Source organism: Rhamphochromis longiceps, linkage group LG3, assembly GCF_057381845.1.
Source record: "Rhamphochromis longiceps isolate RC_006_pf linkage group LG3, R_longiceps_female_GT1.1, whole genome shotgun sequence".
Lineage (NCBI taxonomy): Eukaryota > Metazoa > Chordata > Actinopteri > Cichliformes > Cichlidae > Rhamphochromis > Rhamphochromis longiceps.
This window is the reverse complement of record NC_140559.1, coordinates 44727206-44743976: the sequence shown is the minus strand read 5'-3', so window position 1 is coordinate 44743976 and position 16771 is coordinate 44727206.

The following is a 16771-nucleotide window of genomic DNA, read 5'->3' as shown; positions in this document are numbered from 1 at the left end:
TGAAAATGATGATTTCTCCCTCCTCAAGTTGGGGCCTGTCGTATGCAATCTGCTTCGACATTCCACCTCATCAGCTTCTCTATTTAACAATTTTGCGCGGAGAGGAACATAAAAAAAAAGGCCTGCAGGCTGGCGAGAATATGGTGGCAGGTGCCTATTCAATCACTGAATATTAATGGTGGCAAGAGAGAGACAGAGGCAGAGAGAAAGAGAGAGAGAGAGAGAGGCCTAGGTGCAGACAATCATATCTGCTGCACTTAAAACGCACATAGGCATTAATTGTCATCCGATTTTCGTAGTTTGTGACACCTGCTCATTCCTCACGCTAACCTCTTGTGACACTACGCCCACAGCCGCGAAACGGGGAAAAAAGGGAAATATAAAGACATGCAGACGTATAGATGGGGGTGGAGGGTGGGGTGGGACCTTGTCGGCAAACATCACAAAAGGGAGCGACAGAACGAATGTAAATGGGCAAAAAGAAGGCATGACTCATCTGACGGCTGCCACAGGATCATTTTTGATTGCATCTTCTCACTTTAAAGAGACACGTTCGACACTGGGTCAGTGATCAGAGGATGAGCCCGGCTATTTGATCTGGCATTGTGGCTACCAGCTTGTCGGAGAGAAAACAGGCGCGACTCAGAAACAGGAGATGCCTTTCTTTTTGTCTCTATGTGTGTCGAAGACGTCACATGAGTTGAAATTATTGCACAAGTGAGCAGTCGGGGATGGCTTGGTTACATATTTTCAATTTAAGTCAAATCTTTGTATGCTGCGCCATATATTTAACCATCTATCAACCTTTGTTAAGTTCTTTTGTCTTGGATACTGGCTTTAGTCACGCTCTTCTTTCTACCTTAACTAGAATTCGCAAGTTCTCAAGCCAAGAAAATAGATCAAAATAAGCTAAATCTGGCTGCTTTCAACGATGTGTACCTTTTGGTTTACTTTGGTAATTAAAATCTCACTTCCCGCTGTCTTTTAGCGTCTAAAAACATGACGTGTTGCTTCAGTGTTTTTTGGAATCGAGGTTTAGCTAATGCAACGGGGAGGAAAGGCTGATTCAAAATAGACCACGCAGAGTAGGTTTTTGCCTCATTTTAAGCGAGACTGTGTTTGTATCCTGCTTCATTAGGATGAATGAGCAGTGTGCAGTTGCACTGTGGGTGAAGGGCCTCTTGTTAGTGATTGAGATCGAGGTGCTAGCGAGGCGGTGGGCGTCAACGAGAGTGCGGTTCCAGGGAGATGATACAGCGTTGTTTGTATAACATCCTAAATTAAGGCTGGAAGTCGAGCTGGGCGCAAAATAATCCTAAAGAAATGTGGGAAAATGTTTTATATTTTTAATGATGAGGAATGAAAAGGCAGTTATATACATTATATACAGCACGTGCAAAGCCAGTTTGTTCACACCTGTGATGTGTCAAATTACACAGAAGGGATCTCTGCAATGTCATAGCCCAGTGTTCACCTTGTTCCTAATGAGCACTTGTAGACATTGGTGCTGTCATTTTTCAAATGCAAATTACCTGCTTTCAGACTCAGAGGTGCGCGTTTCAGCTCTGTCATCTTGAAAGGCAGGACAGAACGTTTGAGTCATTTGAGTTCACTGCAATTTATTTGTCTTTGACAGTGACACTTGTGCTGGAAGCAAATAAGTTTACAGCCCATGTCATCTTAATACAAGACCCCGAAATCAATAATAACTCTCAGGCTGAACAAGCTGCTAATGTATAATGTCAATGTACAAAAAAATAATAATATTAGAAAAAACTTCATCTATTTTGAGTGTTTTGCACTCTTTTTTGACAAACAAAGGCGAGGTGTGTGATTTTAAACACTGCAAATGTGAAAGGAAAGTGTAGCCATTAAGTTTTTAGGCCACATACAGTTGTTTAACTCATTAACTCATAATTTTTGGTCATGTTAACTATAATTAATTGCTAATTTTCCTCTACATAAAAACTGAATGGTGCGTGATTTTATTGCTTTTTTAATGTTTTGTATTAAAGCTTATGCATTATCTGGGGAGTGATCACTTTACGTGGCGGTCAGATAGCTAGTTGTGTCCTCTAGCTATCTGAAAGGTTTCATCTTGGGCCTCAGTCAGACAGGTGTGAGCCCTGAAGCCTGGACAGCAAACCTGATGGGCGAGTAGTATTTCCTGTTATCAATCTATGAAGTCTGCTGCCTAGTGCATACATAATTGGTGCATGCATATAGTGTAAATTCTCTGTGGATGAGTCCACACACTCACAAATACTAGGCAAACATGTGAATGGTCACTGTCCAATGGTGAAATTTAAGTTACAGGGACAACAATAGGTGTCCATTGCACCTCTTTGTGACCAAATTCACGAAAACAATTGCCAGCAACCCCCAGCGAGCAGTCACCGACCCATCATGGAATGTTCTCTTTTCTGTAGTGACCAAAGGTTACCAGTGTGGCAATCACCAGCCTCTAGGCCTGCGTGACTGGGACTTTAGCAACTGATTTCAAATTGACTGCCAGCAACCTCCAGCAACCAATTGCAACCAGCTGGGGATTACATTTTTTGCCTCAGGAATGGTGGCCGTGGGCAGTATGGTGGTGAGGTGGTTAGCTCCACCCTGGAAGTTTTCTGTGTGGAGTTTGCATGTTCTCCCTGTGTCTTTGTGGATTTTCACCGGGTACTCTGGCATCCTCCCACAGACCAAAGACATGCAGTTATTGGAGTTAGGCTAAGTGGTGATTAACGTTGCCTACAGGTATGTATATGAGTGTAAATGGTTGCGACCCCAACCCTGATGCAGATAAGTGGAAGTGAATAGATGGATGTTCTGATGGTCACCAGACTGTCCCTGTTGGTTATTTTTGATGTTTGTTTTTTTAATGTATTATCTTAATTATTCATTCTACTTATCTTACAAGTAACATGGCTCATAACGATGTTCATCCTAGTACCTACAAGTGACTCACACAGGCAGTCTATGGAGTGGTTAGCGAGCATTTTCTGATAAGGATTCCATGCTTTTGCACAGTGCTTGGTAGCCCTCAAATCAATGGATGATGTCACGGTGGCAATGTCCATCTTTTATACATAGTCTATCTCAGTTACCATGTGGGAGCTACACACTGCTGCATAACAGTTTGCTGCATTGTGATACATAAACATTCTCAGAAAGAAACATACATTTTCTGAATCCACAGCATCCAGTGCTCGGGGCTATTTGTCAGATTTCATGGGTTCCTAATGAATTAAATATCATCCATCACAACCAACTACATGCTCCTCTTGGTCCCACCCATCCAAGTAAGCGTTGTCTCTCCCCAGACAAACACATTCACCTCTTTCCAATCTTTAACTTCATCTGTCAGAGATACCGAGGCTTCACCCTCCTCCCTTCTGCTTCATGCCACCACCTGATTCACGCACACACAGGCGCAGCCACACAAACATGCCTATGCACACACATGCACACATACAGGTACACACAGAGTCACTGTCTAAATGGCTAACCCATGCTTATTTGATTTGTCACAGTTCTAAGCACATGTGCACACACACACACACATACACACACCTTTCTGACTGTGTGAGTGACAAGCGTGGCAATACCAAACCATTCTTCATCGCTGCCATCAAGGAGGAGGAAAAATAACTTTCCTAAACTAGCCCAACACGGGTACAAAGAAAGAGATTAATCAGCTAAAGAAAGGGGGTTAGGAAGAGGAATGAATATCACAAACCCTTGACAAGTTCATAAATCTGAAGTAAAGATGGAGAGCAGGTAGCAAATAAGATGCCATTCAGGATCCGGTGTGTGTTTGTGTGTGAGACACAGTCCACAGATCTATTGAGCTACTAAGCTTATTAACCGTAAGTTACAGTTTTAATTAGCGTAGATGCTAGCGTAACTAAAGGCTCTAAAGAGTTTTTTGGGTTTTTTTTGCAACTTTGTGATCTTGTGCAGATGAGTGGCTCCTTTACAGAGCAAGGTTAAATAAAAAGAAGTGGTAGGTAACTGAGCAGGTAAGTGTCCTCAGGTTTGCAGTCTTGGCTTAAGCTGAAATAAAACAGAAAATATTCTGTATCCTATAGGAAATGCCTTTAAATAAACATTCCCACATCTGAATAGATCAACAGTTCTACAAAGAAATGCAACATGTTTTACAGAGGCAAATTTGCCTTTTTTTGTTTCTTAGCATTGCGTTCCACAAAGATGAATAATAAATGTCTAAAGTGCCAATCAAAGCCATTCGTTTTTAACCTGCGGAGGAAGGTTGAAAATCACCAAGCTTGTATCTTCCCTCGCACTGCCCCCCTGCTGGCTTACCTGTCAGTCAACACGCGCAGTGTCCCAAACCTGCAGAATCTTAGACGCTAAAGGACGTTTCTGTAATCCCCCCCCCCCTCCAAAATGTCTTATTTAAGTTTAAAGAAAAAAAGAACAATATTAATAATACATGTGTAAATCACTTGAGGACATGATTTTTTTTTTTTAACATTGTTAACAACATGCACCTGCTGTTGGACTGTTTTCAGCATGAATTGTGACGTTTGTTGGTCTAAATATACAGAAATGTCCATTTAAGCAATATCTTTGGCCATACTGGGTTCACAGTTTTGCAGGTGTTATTTCATAGGTGGTGAAAAAAAAGTGCTACATATTTATTTTTAGACATATTTTAAACCGTGCCGTGCATTCAGCACTAGAATAGGTTGTGATATGAGAAGCCAAGTAGTTTTGTATTAAAGCTGCAGTACTAAACAAGAGTAAACATATTTTTGAGACTGTACAACCTGAGGACAGTGCGTGTGGTATACCAATTGTGCAGAGTGGTTTGGATTATTGATACAATGCCTGAGTTCTTCCAGCACTCGCTGTGGTGTCCTTTACACTCATTTTTGTTCGTGCATTTCTCCCCAATTTTCACTGGGAATTCAATATCTAATGTCACAGCAGGTAGGCAGTTGTATGCATGGGGTACAGTTAATGGGAATCGGGAAATACAGTGCAGCATGTGGGGTGCTTCTTAAGCTGCTTTTTTTCTTAAAACGTCGATTTTAACATTAGAAAAAGATCACATTGTTTCAATTGGTCCCTTCATATATCCATTGCCTGCAGCATGATTTAATAATAATTTAAATCTACTGGATTTTTTAATGCTTTTAAAAAAATTGTATTTGTTCCGATATCCCCGGTAACTCTTACTGCTTTTCAGGCAATATAACAATTGACTAAGTTGGATTTTTGAATCACTGCGATGTGATAACTCAGTTTGAAGCCCTGCTGCTCCTGTGTTTGCAGCTGGCTGCTTTTTAACAGTCGCGTCCTTAAATAGAGCTGTTATTTAACAAATTCAATCCTGCACAAGTTAATGGGCTGAGATGGATAGCGGTGTAGCAAGTGAAGTAAATGGAAAGATGGCAGATTTCTTTTTCTTTTTTTTTCTGAGTGTATGAGAAGTCAGGTTTTGCATCAGGACTCACATGAGAACAAGCCTCTTGACCTGCAGCGCTCCCAGTTGACAGGACAGGCAATGGAATTGATATCAAAACTCTGATGGTGTTAAACTGTTGACTGTTTACCATCTACAGGATGTGGTGGTTTTTTAAAATCACATGCTGTTGGTCTAACTCCGCGTTGTGTTATGTGACAGATAAAAGACCTCCGGACCTCCTACTGATGGCCATAGGCACAATGATTGTGGTGAAGCCGCATACCTGCAAACAATGTTGGAAATTCTTTTTTTGTCTATTTTTAGTCTGGAGAAAATACAAGCTGAACGTTTTCTCTAAACCACCTGCTGTAACCTGTCCTTTTTGTTTTTGTCTTTGAAAGCAGCGCTTAGGATTAGTTCAGGACAGACCTCAAAGAAACATCAAGGTAGAGTTTTTTTTTTAATGTATTTTAAAGCCAAACTTCAACAACCTGTTTTACATTTAGGCTACCATGAGATAGACACGCTACTTTGCTGTAGACACTCACTGCTGTACCTCTCTTCTGACCTACATATTGATGAATCTGGATTCATCCCCCATCAGACCTGTTTTTCAGCCTTATCTTGTGTAATCTAAGTCCTACACTACGTTTCCTTCCTTAATAATTGCTCCTTGAGGATCATTTCTGGTGATTATTGGGTGTTAAGTGTCTTAACAAACAAAAGAACATCCATCTATAAACGGTCAGGTGAAGGACTGGAGTGAAAAAAAGTGAAAAAGACGCCAATGTACAAAGTAAAACTTTGAAAAACCAGTATGATAGAATTGAGCATACCAGTATAATTTCCTAGATGTGACCAGTACAAAGGCAGTTAAATCTTATTTTAGAAAGTTTGACCTTATTTTACCTTGATGACGAGATCAGAGGTCCACATCTCATCTCCATTGTTGTCAATACAAACAACAGCAGCAAGAAATATAGTTTTAATTATTAGCTGTATTTATTATTATTATTATTATTATTATTATTATTATTATTATTATCAGCTCAATCTCTTGACCTTGAGGGAAAGATCAGCGTGCTTTCTATATGTTGACAACATACACCACACTGGTAAGAGTCATAGTTAAGGCTTTGTGTCAATTATTGACCAATAAGCCATTAAGTTGGAATTGTTAATGGCTAACAGTTAAGTTAGCAACTTTGCAGCTGCTGCACCCCAACAAAGTTTGATCAGAAGTCATTCAAAACTTTCGAGCTGCCCATCATTTTTTTTGCTTTAATCAGCCCTGTGCTGCCTTTTTGCATTGTCCCATTAAACTTGCAGTTTGGGAGGCTTTTCATTGGTTTCCATTTAGATTTAAGCTCCATCAACCAGACTGTTGTCAGACGACGCTGTCATTTTGAACCTATAGCTATGTAATCCATCAGTGAGAGCTGTGGTGTCAGTGGCTGTTTGAAGATTTGATTTCTTTGTTCCTCTGAGGCAACACCTTTGACAGCCAACTTGTTTTGGGGTTTTTCTGGTCTTTTTTTTTTTTTTGAGATTACACTTGAAACAATGTGCTCAGCAGGAACATTAGACTTGGTTTGGGGATTGACACCTGTGCTTCAGATGAACTGGTGGGTATTGCTCAGACACATCTTCATATCAGCAGCTTATGACCTTTCTAAATGCCAAAGCGAGGGGCCTTTGTTTGGATCAGAGCGACAACGCCAAGGCCCACGCATTACATAAAGAAGAATGTAATGAGTCGCAGGAAACCCTCGTGTCTTTGTTAGCCAACCTCTGGGTCTCCAAAGCTTCGCGTTTAGCTTCCCTGTGTTAAAAATTATTATTCTGTGGTGACCGGCTAAAATAATGCATAATCTGTTAAGCAAGTAAGGAGCGCGAAAGCAAGCAACGGTATTCGTTCTATCTGCATGACTGTACTTAATCACCCACAAGTGAAATAAATGGCTTTATTAAAATTCATGTGAAGTATTATGCCGCTAAATAGCTCGTCCTAATCTCTTTGCTGTGTTTTTTTCCCCTTTTTTTCATCCATCTTCTTCACTTTGACTCTCGTGCTGTCTGTTATCATCGCTTCTTCTTCTTTACATCTGTTTTCCTATTTCGCCACCGCAGTACTATTCATTTTCGACATTTGATTACCTCTGTCTTTCTCCCACATTCCCTCCTTTCTGACACTGGACGCTCACGCTCACTTGCGGAGGCTTTCCGCACCTTCTGATTCTTTTCTTTACTCTTGTTTCCTCGACCGCACCTCTCCCTCTCTCTTCCTTTCTTTTCATAGTCCCATCTCTGTCGTCCTCTGTGTGCGCGTGTGTGTGTGTGTGTCTGCCTGTGTATGTGGAGGCTCATTGCCATGCCTAGGAGCAGGTGTGAGGTCCAGGGAGAGAGGTTTGGATAGACGAAGCACTCTCTGACAGAACAGGAACAGGATCAGTTGAGGAGAATTAACCCAGCAGGCCTCTCTTCTTCCCCTCCCTCCTTCTCTCTCTGTCTGTTTCTCTCTTTCACTCCTTCTTTCTCCATCTGTTAGGACAAAGCTTCCAGACAGTGACTCATGCACAAGGTGCGAGCGAAAAGACAGTGGTGCTGCTTCACGAAGAGAATCAATTCTAGCATCTAAATCTCACTTTACTCATTTTTCACGTTTGTTCTTATCTTTTTCGCTCTGTTTTTCTTTAATATTCACAGAGCAGTGGAACAAAAAACCAAACATTTGTGGGAGAAAAACATTCAAAGCATAGAAATATACAACCAGCCTTCCGAAGTGGCTACATCAGGGGTGGGTAATCTCAGTCCACGAGGGCCGGTGTCCCTGCAGGTTTTAGATCTCACCTTGGGTCAACACACCTGAATCACATGATTAGTTCGTTAGTCCGTCCCTACGGAGAACTTCAGGATGTGTTGAGGAGCTAATTTAGCCATTTAAATCAGCTGTGTTGGTTCGAGGACACATCTAAAACCTGCAGGGACACCGGCCCTCGTGGACTGAGATTGCCCACCCCTGGGCTACATCCTGCTTTGTCCATCAGCATACCGGGAACGTTAGAAAGATGTATATCTTAAACTAATAGAGTCAAATGAAAATGTCAAATCAATAGAAAGCGGGCTGTTTTCTTTACTGTATTTCATAAACTTGCACTCCGCTGATGCAATGCGATCCGCAACGAGAGGGTTAACCCGAAGCGTTGGTATCATGCGATATTAATTTGTCTAGCTGTCAGTGGAAACACACATATGTCTGTATTTATTTTGGTGCCCTCTCAGGTTCCATTAGAGGGTCAGGTTATTGCTTTTTGATTGTATTTATTCCCTTCTGCCTTTCATTTCCGCTATCTTCACAGAGAAATATTACCAGGAAATACACTTCCCCTTCACTGTTGTCAAAATTTGACTGATTGGTTTTTATATAATGTTATGCTCTCGCTTGACAAAATCCTATTTCTGAACAGCCACAGAAAAACCAGCGTGGAAAATATCTAACCTTGTACTGTACGTTACATTAAGTGGGTGTTACTGGCGTCTATGCATTACCTAATAGCTCTGTTCCTGACTAGCAGTAATTGAGAAGACAACAGCACAGTCGAGCCGTGCCATGAAAGCTAGAGTGTGTAAAACTAAATAAAGTTTTACATAGTCGGTAAATTGCACCATTGCTCAGCTCAGTTACACTCAGAGGCTTTGCTGTTACAGTCTTGCTTAGTCTGGCGTGACTGGCAGCTACAGACAGTCTAAAATATGGATGTAGTCATCATGATGTCACTCACAGGTTAGTGAAGCCTCGTTATGAAGCTTCAAACTGAGCACTTTCGGTGATTTGAAACTTAATGTGATGAATGATGGATCTGACTGTAAAACTGAGGACATCGTGCCCTCGTTGCCTATAGATATACTTGTAGATATATACTTGTGATTGACAAGTTGCTAACTAATGACAACACATAATCCTCCTTTCTGACTCCGATAAAGAAAGAATTACTATTCTGAAGCACTAGGAAGCGATGTTTAGTTTAGTTTAGTTTCTGTATCACACTGAGAAAACAAAACTGGCACTTGTTTTTGTATGTTTGTCTGCTCTTCAAAGCAGTTAAATAAGTAGAAAATTACCTGATTCAAGCATTTACTGCTGTTTATTATGGTTTAACCTGTTACAACAGTTTGCTAAAGTGACGGTTGTTTTTTTTTTATGTTATCTTGCATTTAAAGGCACCAATGACTGCACTGTGTTGTTAAAGATACTTCTAATGTGACTTTTTTCTGTGTTCATAATTGCATATAGCAGCTTTGTTTAGAAGTATCTCATATATGCTTAAGGATGTTATAAACATGCCTGCTAACCATTAATTTAAACTATTTGTGAGGAGCTGTGAGGAGAGAAAAAACTTGTAACGACAGCTTCTTTAATCTTCTAGTACGGTGTCACAACTGTATGAAATTTGTTAGGATGCTGTTAAATTGAGGGGGAAATTACTTGTTTATTTCACGTCTAATAAACATTAATATTTGATTTGACTGCACTGTATAGTTCATAGTTTAATACAGGGGCGGAGCGGGGGGGTGGCTTACGGGGCTTAAGCCCGGGTTGTTTTGTCAGAAGCCCGGGGTATTTTGGAGTGTAATTTTTTCATAGTTAGATGTCTGGCTGACAACTGTATAAAACAAAAAGTACACACAATATTCGAAGCACATAGTGCACACTGTGGGAATTTACGACTGTGCGTGAATCCCCCCCTGATATTGGTATGATCCAAGCTCAGGCACTAAGCGACTGAGCGAGGGGGCGGGGCAGCTGCTGCCCGTGAGTGCGCTGTTGGAGAGACGGAGCCAGCCATACTAAGGAGAGCTTAAGTTTGACCAGGTACCAAAGCAAATCATTTGTACCGTACAAATAATGTAAATATGACGGTGCATCACGAAAGATTGATATCAAACTGATCACTTGACCCATATTACGTTACTTGCTCTTCAAGTGAATCAACAAATGGCGAAATGAAAAGCCGAACAAATGCTATTTTTTTTTAGAGTCTTAGCTTACGTGTGTTTATTTCATATTCTCAGTTCTTACCCTCCCCGACTAAATCGGTTTCAGTTATGTACTGAAATATAAGAATGGACATTAGAGGGTTCTTTCAAAGAAAAAACTCAGGTAAATGTTATTTTATATATTATGCTTTGTATGTTGTTCAGTATATTTCTATGCAAAACAAGAGGGATTTCAGTACACAGCAGGATATTCACATTTGTAACCAGATATTTACATACACTTTAGGGAGAAAACATAAAACATTTTTACTGTACAACATCAATCTAGAGTAAACTTTTGTTTTAGATAAATATTGAAATATATTTTGAATTAGTTAAATGTCAGAATAAAGAGAGACAGAGCTATTTTTATCACTTTCATCAAATTTAGGAGTACATGTACACTAAATTTATTGTTAATTAATAAGAAAACTCCAGACGATTCCATTCTGAGCTGAAGAAGCTTCTGATAGGTTAGTAGAGTCCATGTGAGTAAATTGGTGGCACAGCTGTGGATGCATATAAGGCAAAACACAGAGCCTGTTTCTTTGACATGGGAAAATCAAGAGATGTCAACCAAAACACCAGGAAAAGAACTGTGGAGCTCCATAAGTGTGGCTCAAGTTTGAATACAATTTGGTGCCATTTGCAATTAAGAAATACAGATAGTTTCTCTCTTTACTCTTAAAGTTAACAAATATGTTTTTATATTTATCAATCTAAAAAAATAAACATTTAGTCTGATTTGATGTTACAGTTAAAAAAGTGTTTTTATCTGAAGAGTAAATATCTGGTTTCAACTGTATATTTGATGATTGTCAGCACAAAGAGGGAGAGAGAGGAGAACGAGGACAGAACAGATGAACAAGAGCAGGTGAGACACACATGTTAGTCAAATGGTTGTTTACCAAAAGTATCACCGTATCACAGGTCCTCATGTATCTCGTACCTAGTGTTTCTTTTTAGGTTTGTTATTTTTCAAATTCTGTATTTATTAAGTTCTGCAGGCTTGTTTGCACAACAAGGCTAAATAATTATATAAACTTTTCTCAATCTAAATAGTGGACTTTGGTAGAATTAAAAAATAAGTGTAGTGCAGGTCTATGATGATTTTTAGTGCTATCATCTAGTTCTGATTCTGGTTCTGTCTTGGTTAAGTCCTCAGTAGTCCTGATTTTGAACTGTTGTAGTCCTGTTTTAATTCTGGATCAGTTCTGGGTCTGGTTGAATTGGGGTTTAGTCCTCGTGTCTTGATGCAGCCCTGACCTTGTTCTGCCTTGCTGCTTAATTAAAAAACTAGTTTAAGGTGTCCTGCACATGTGATATATATTTTTCCCTATATGAAGTCATTCTTTTTTGAACAGAGCCTATTAATCTTTTAGTCATTTCTACACCCCCCCCCCCCCCCCCCAAAAAAAAAAAAAAAAAAATCCCACATGCATACTACTCTTTGGGCTAAGCCCCGGGTGTTTCAAATGTCTGGCTCCGCCTCTGGTTTAATAGATAATTATTTTACGATTACACGCGTTGTGTTGGACTAAATTTGCACGAGTTGGATAAAGTCATGCTCCTAATGTAATTTCGCTACTATAAAATTAGCTGGGCCAATCGTATTGAATTGAGATGGACCAAACATATGTTAAAAACACAGTTAAATTAAATTGCACGCAGCTATAGTAAAAAGCTGAATCATCATTAGTTAATTAGGTTGCAATGCAATGCAAGTGCAATAAGTTGGAACAACAGAATTACATAATGCTAAACTCAATCAATTTAATCATGTGGAAATGCATTGCACGATTTATTTATTTATTTATTTTGCACATCATAATCTTTTATTCTTTTATTCATCCTAATAAAAAAACAGTAACATTAACTGGTGATATGATCAAATACAATTAAAACAGAAAAAAAATGTTACTTTTCAAATGATGATGTTCGATCTGCTTCTGCACGGAGGTTCTGCAAAACCACAGATTTCTAATGTTTTCTGCTTTTATTCATCATTAGAGCCCGTGTCTCTCTCGCTAGCTGTTGCCTCCTTTCAGAATCTCATACGGCGACATGATGCGATAGGGGGGGATAGTGATACAGCACTTTGTTTGTAACACTACCATAAAGAAGTCCTGTGGTCACGCGTGCTTTTTTCTCCCACCTTATTTCCTTTATGTCTAGATTAGCAAACGTTCTTGACCCAAAGAGACGCTGTGCGAGAGATGAAGGAAAGCCTCTGTGACAGTAATGCCTTGACTGGTTAAACTGACTTTGATTGACATTGCAGGCTTTACTACAGGCATAAATCCAAAGCTGCAGGCAGGAATACGTACTGTAAACAGCAGTAAATAAACACTGAAAGATTCATCTCTGCACTCATAGCCATGTCTTTCTACATTACTCACTGGCAAGTAAGCTTGTCCCTCTAGCCACAGTGTTTCCATGAGAAACCAGCACTGTTTCACCCTTCCGATTTTTGGCATATAGACAAGGTTGGGGAATTGTTAACTTGATTGGACTCTCAGTAGCGGGATGCCAGGAAAGAGCATGCAATCATTTGTAATTTGCTTAATTTACAGATGCCAGTTCAGAGCGTGTGGTTGAGACTAGTGCCATTTCTCATTTAATGAGCTGCCCATCGCAAGTGATTTAAAGTGAACGCTTTATGCTTTTTGGGGCTTTTCCTTTCTATAAAATATGCTAGATAGCATTTGTGTATCTGTAGAATCAAAGCAAACTGGGGTCTCCCTCAGAAAGTACTGCTCCCAAACTGCCCACATGCATCATGCGTAGTCTAGGCTGTTCTTTGTTATCTTATCTACATCACTATGTCACATATATTCAACATGCTGATTCTTTAACTCTGGAATTTCCCAAACAAGTGCTCTGTTGTTGGCCGCAAGAAGACACAGTTTATTCGAGTATTTTTTATAAAGCACCAATTTACGAAAACAGTGATCTCAAGGCGCCGACACAAGAGTCTTCGTTCACTCAGGGTACTGACAGAATACCGTGTTCAGCTGTGCCATTTGCCCCATATAACCCCCTACGATCAGCCGGCTTTCATTTGCCTGTGCTTGACCTCTGGACCATGGTTTCATTAAAGTCAGCTTGGTAGTTGGTATTTTTTTCCCTGAAAGACAAATAATACTGAAAACACAGCTGAACTGAGACTTGAGCCTTGGTGGAGGAGTAAATGGTCAAACTGCAAGCAATTTCATGAAAGGGACTTCTGTTAGAGTCTCTGTAAGGTATCTGTCTAATTGTAGTTCAGAGGTATGTGGTTCAACTACAGCTTATAGCTGGACTGCACCTATACTTACAGTATTTCTGACAGGCAAGCTTAACAATCATAGCAGACTGGGCTTCTCTGAAGGGGCATGATCTAAAAAAAAATAAGTATTTGGACAAAGTGTTAAGAGGTCCTGCGGCATGAGAACAGTAATGTAATTTAACATCTAGCAGCTCGCTCAAATAAAAGGAAAACAAACTAATTTCTTGGGGTTTTTTTAGTGGATGAAGGGTGGCTGACTCACTTCCCAGCCACTCGAGATGCTGATCTACATCTGTCGCTCCGTCTGTGCGAGTGCGCGCACATCCCTCAGATGCCTAATTTTAATTGTAATGTCAGTAATGTACAATTGATTGCTTATTCTTGGATTGCACCGACATAAACAGCCATAAACCACCGAAGCAACCATTGCAATAAATCACAAACAAACACGGCTCTGCACACTGGAGACTCGTAAAAGAGGCTGCTAAGAGAGCAAAATCAAACCAAATGTGTGGCTCTGTGCTCGTTTCAGCCGCTGTTTGCGCACGTGTTTGTTTGCCACAAGCCACTGCCTGGTTGTCTGCATGTTTGCATTATTGACTTACATCATCAACTTCATCAATAATTAACTGCTTTAGCAGCATTGCCACAGGCCGGCACTACTGCGAGACATAAACTCAACATGTGAGTAGCACCGTGACACCATATTTCGCCTAGATAATGGGAAATTGTACATTTTCTTTGCATATACTGGATGAAAGCTCACAAAATGTTTCGCAACTGTCATGCAGCATCAGTCAGACGCTTCTATTTTTAAAGTAAAACTTAATGAGTCATTGATTTGTTCAGGTTTCACAGATGTCAATAAATCAGTACCTGCCTTATGTAACATTTACTTCGGCGGGTTTCTTTTCCACCTTTTATAAATGTTCAGTAAGTCAGAGGGTAATAGGAGATAACAGATAAAGAAAGAACAGTGAACAGAGGCAAAAGACCCCAATGATTTGACAGATTTTGCATGATTCTCCCCCCCCCACACACACACACATCTGAGTGCAGTTATCTTTAATTTTCCACAGCTCAGAGAGGTATCAGAGAGATTTAATTTAATTAAACAATGGTCCAGCGATGCTGAAGGTCAAATGTGCCAGCTAGGACATTACTGCAGAGGCACTACAGTCGAGGTGGGGGCCTGACACACACACACACACACACACACACACACATACACACACACACACACACACACACACACACACACACACACACACACACACACACACAAGCCTTGAACAATTTTGCTAAATGATATAAAGTCAGATTTTGTTAACACGGCTTGAGGCCAGCAAACCACTGGCACAAATTACTGTAATTGCACAGGTTCAAGGCACATTTTGTGCTTGGATAAATTTTCATCACATCAAAGCAAGTTAAAAGTTATTGGAATGTTCATGAATAAGTTTAAAAATGTTTAATTTCCACTTTTGCCGTTGTAAATTCATTTCTCTTGAGTATCTCCTGATTTTACAGCTTTTATTGTAACTGTGAGACTGAGATGCTTCACCAGCAACAGTGTCTTTTAAACAGATGAGAAGTGGAGATGTTTAGCCACAATGCACAGTGCCATGTGAAAACTAGACACAGTATATCAGTACAAACACCTCATGCTAACTGTCAAGCACAATGGTATAGATATGATGAGCCTCCTGCAGAAGATTGCAGTACTGGAGACAAAAATTAATCACTTAGAAGTAAACGTGGAGGTAAATGGACTGTGTGGAAATGAAACAACCTTGCCTTTGATTCAAAACAATGGCAATGAGCAAGCTACTACACAGCTAAGGAGCACAGATAACATGACCAAGAAAGTAGACTCTGTGCATTATAATAAATCCTCAAGCGATAACACCCCTTGGACTGTCTTGGTGCAAAACCAAGACATAAATTATGTCTCCTGGAAGGGGGAGGACGTATCACAGGCAGGGCACAGTGAGCTGAAATCTCTGAAACCGACTGGCCTTCACTTCCTACGAGACAGAGAAGCTCTTCTACCCCTGTATACGAGAGGAAACAGGACTGGACCGTGAATAGGAAGGTTAACAACAAACCTCCAAAACAACTGAATGTAAAACTGCAGAACAGATTTGCTCCACTATCAAAGGACCCTGGATCTATATCGGACAACCATCCATCTAAAAGTAGCGAAGTAAGGTCTGAAAATCTGTTGAAAAGTAAAAGGCCACAGGGAAAGCTAAAGGCTAGGCCTGAAACTCTGATTGTGGGTGACTCTGCCGTAAAGGATGTACAAAGGATGTGCGATAAGAACACTAAAGTCCTCTGCTTTCCTAAGGATATGGTCAACAACCTGAAGGAGAGAATTCTTCAAGTTGCAGATGAATATCCAACTGTGACGAACATTGTTCTGCATACAGGGTCAAACGATGTGTCCAAACAACAGTCGGAGGTTCTGAAACGGGACTTTACTGGATTATTAAATACTGTAAACTCTCTGTCATTGAACAAAGTGTTCAATGACATATGTCTGAACACAGACAGTGGAAAAATGTCAGTCTTAGTTTTACTGGATCTCAGTGCAGCATTTGCTACAGTTGACCACAACATATTACGACTGGAGAACTGGGCAGAGCTTTCAGGAACTGTACTAAACTGGTTCAAAACATACTTAGAAAACAGGAAATACTTTGTAGCAATAGGTAACTTCACATCTGAGCAGACAAGTATCACATGTGGAGTTCCCCAAGGTTCAATCTTGGGACCCCTTTTGTTTAACATTTACATGCTCCCACTGGCACAGATTATAAAGAACAACAAAATAAACTATCATAGCTATGCAGATGACACACAAATATATATCACAATAGAATAGAATAGAATAGAATTCAACTTTATTGTCATTGCACATGCACAGGTACAGGGCAACGAAATGCCGTTTGCATCCATCCAGAAGTGCTTTAGTGATATAGATATATTACAATATATATTAGCAATAATATAGATACTGTATGTGAGTATATTAC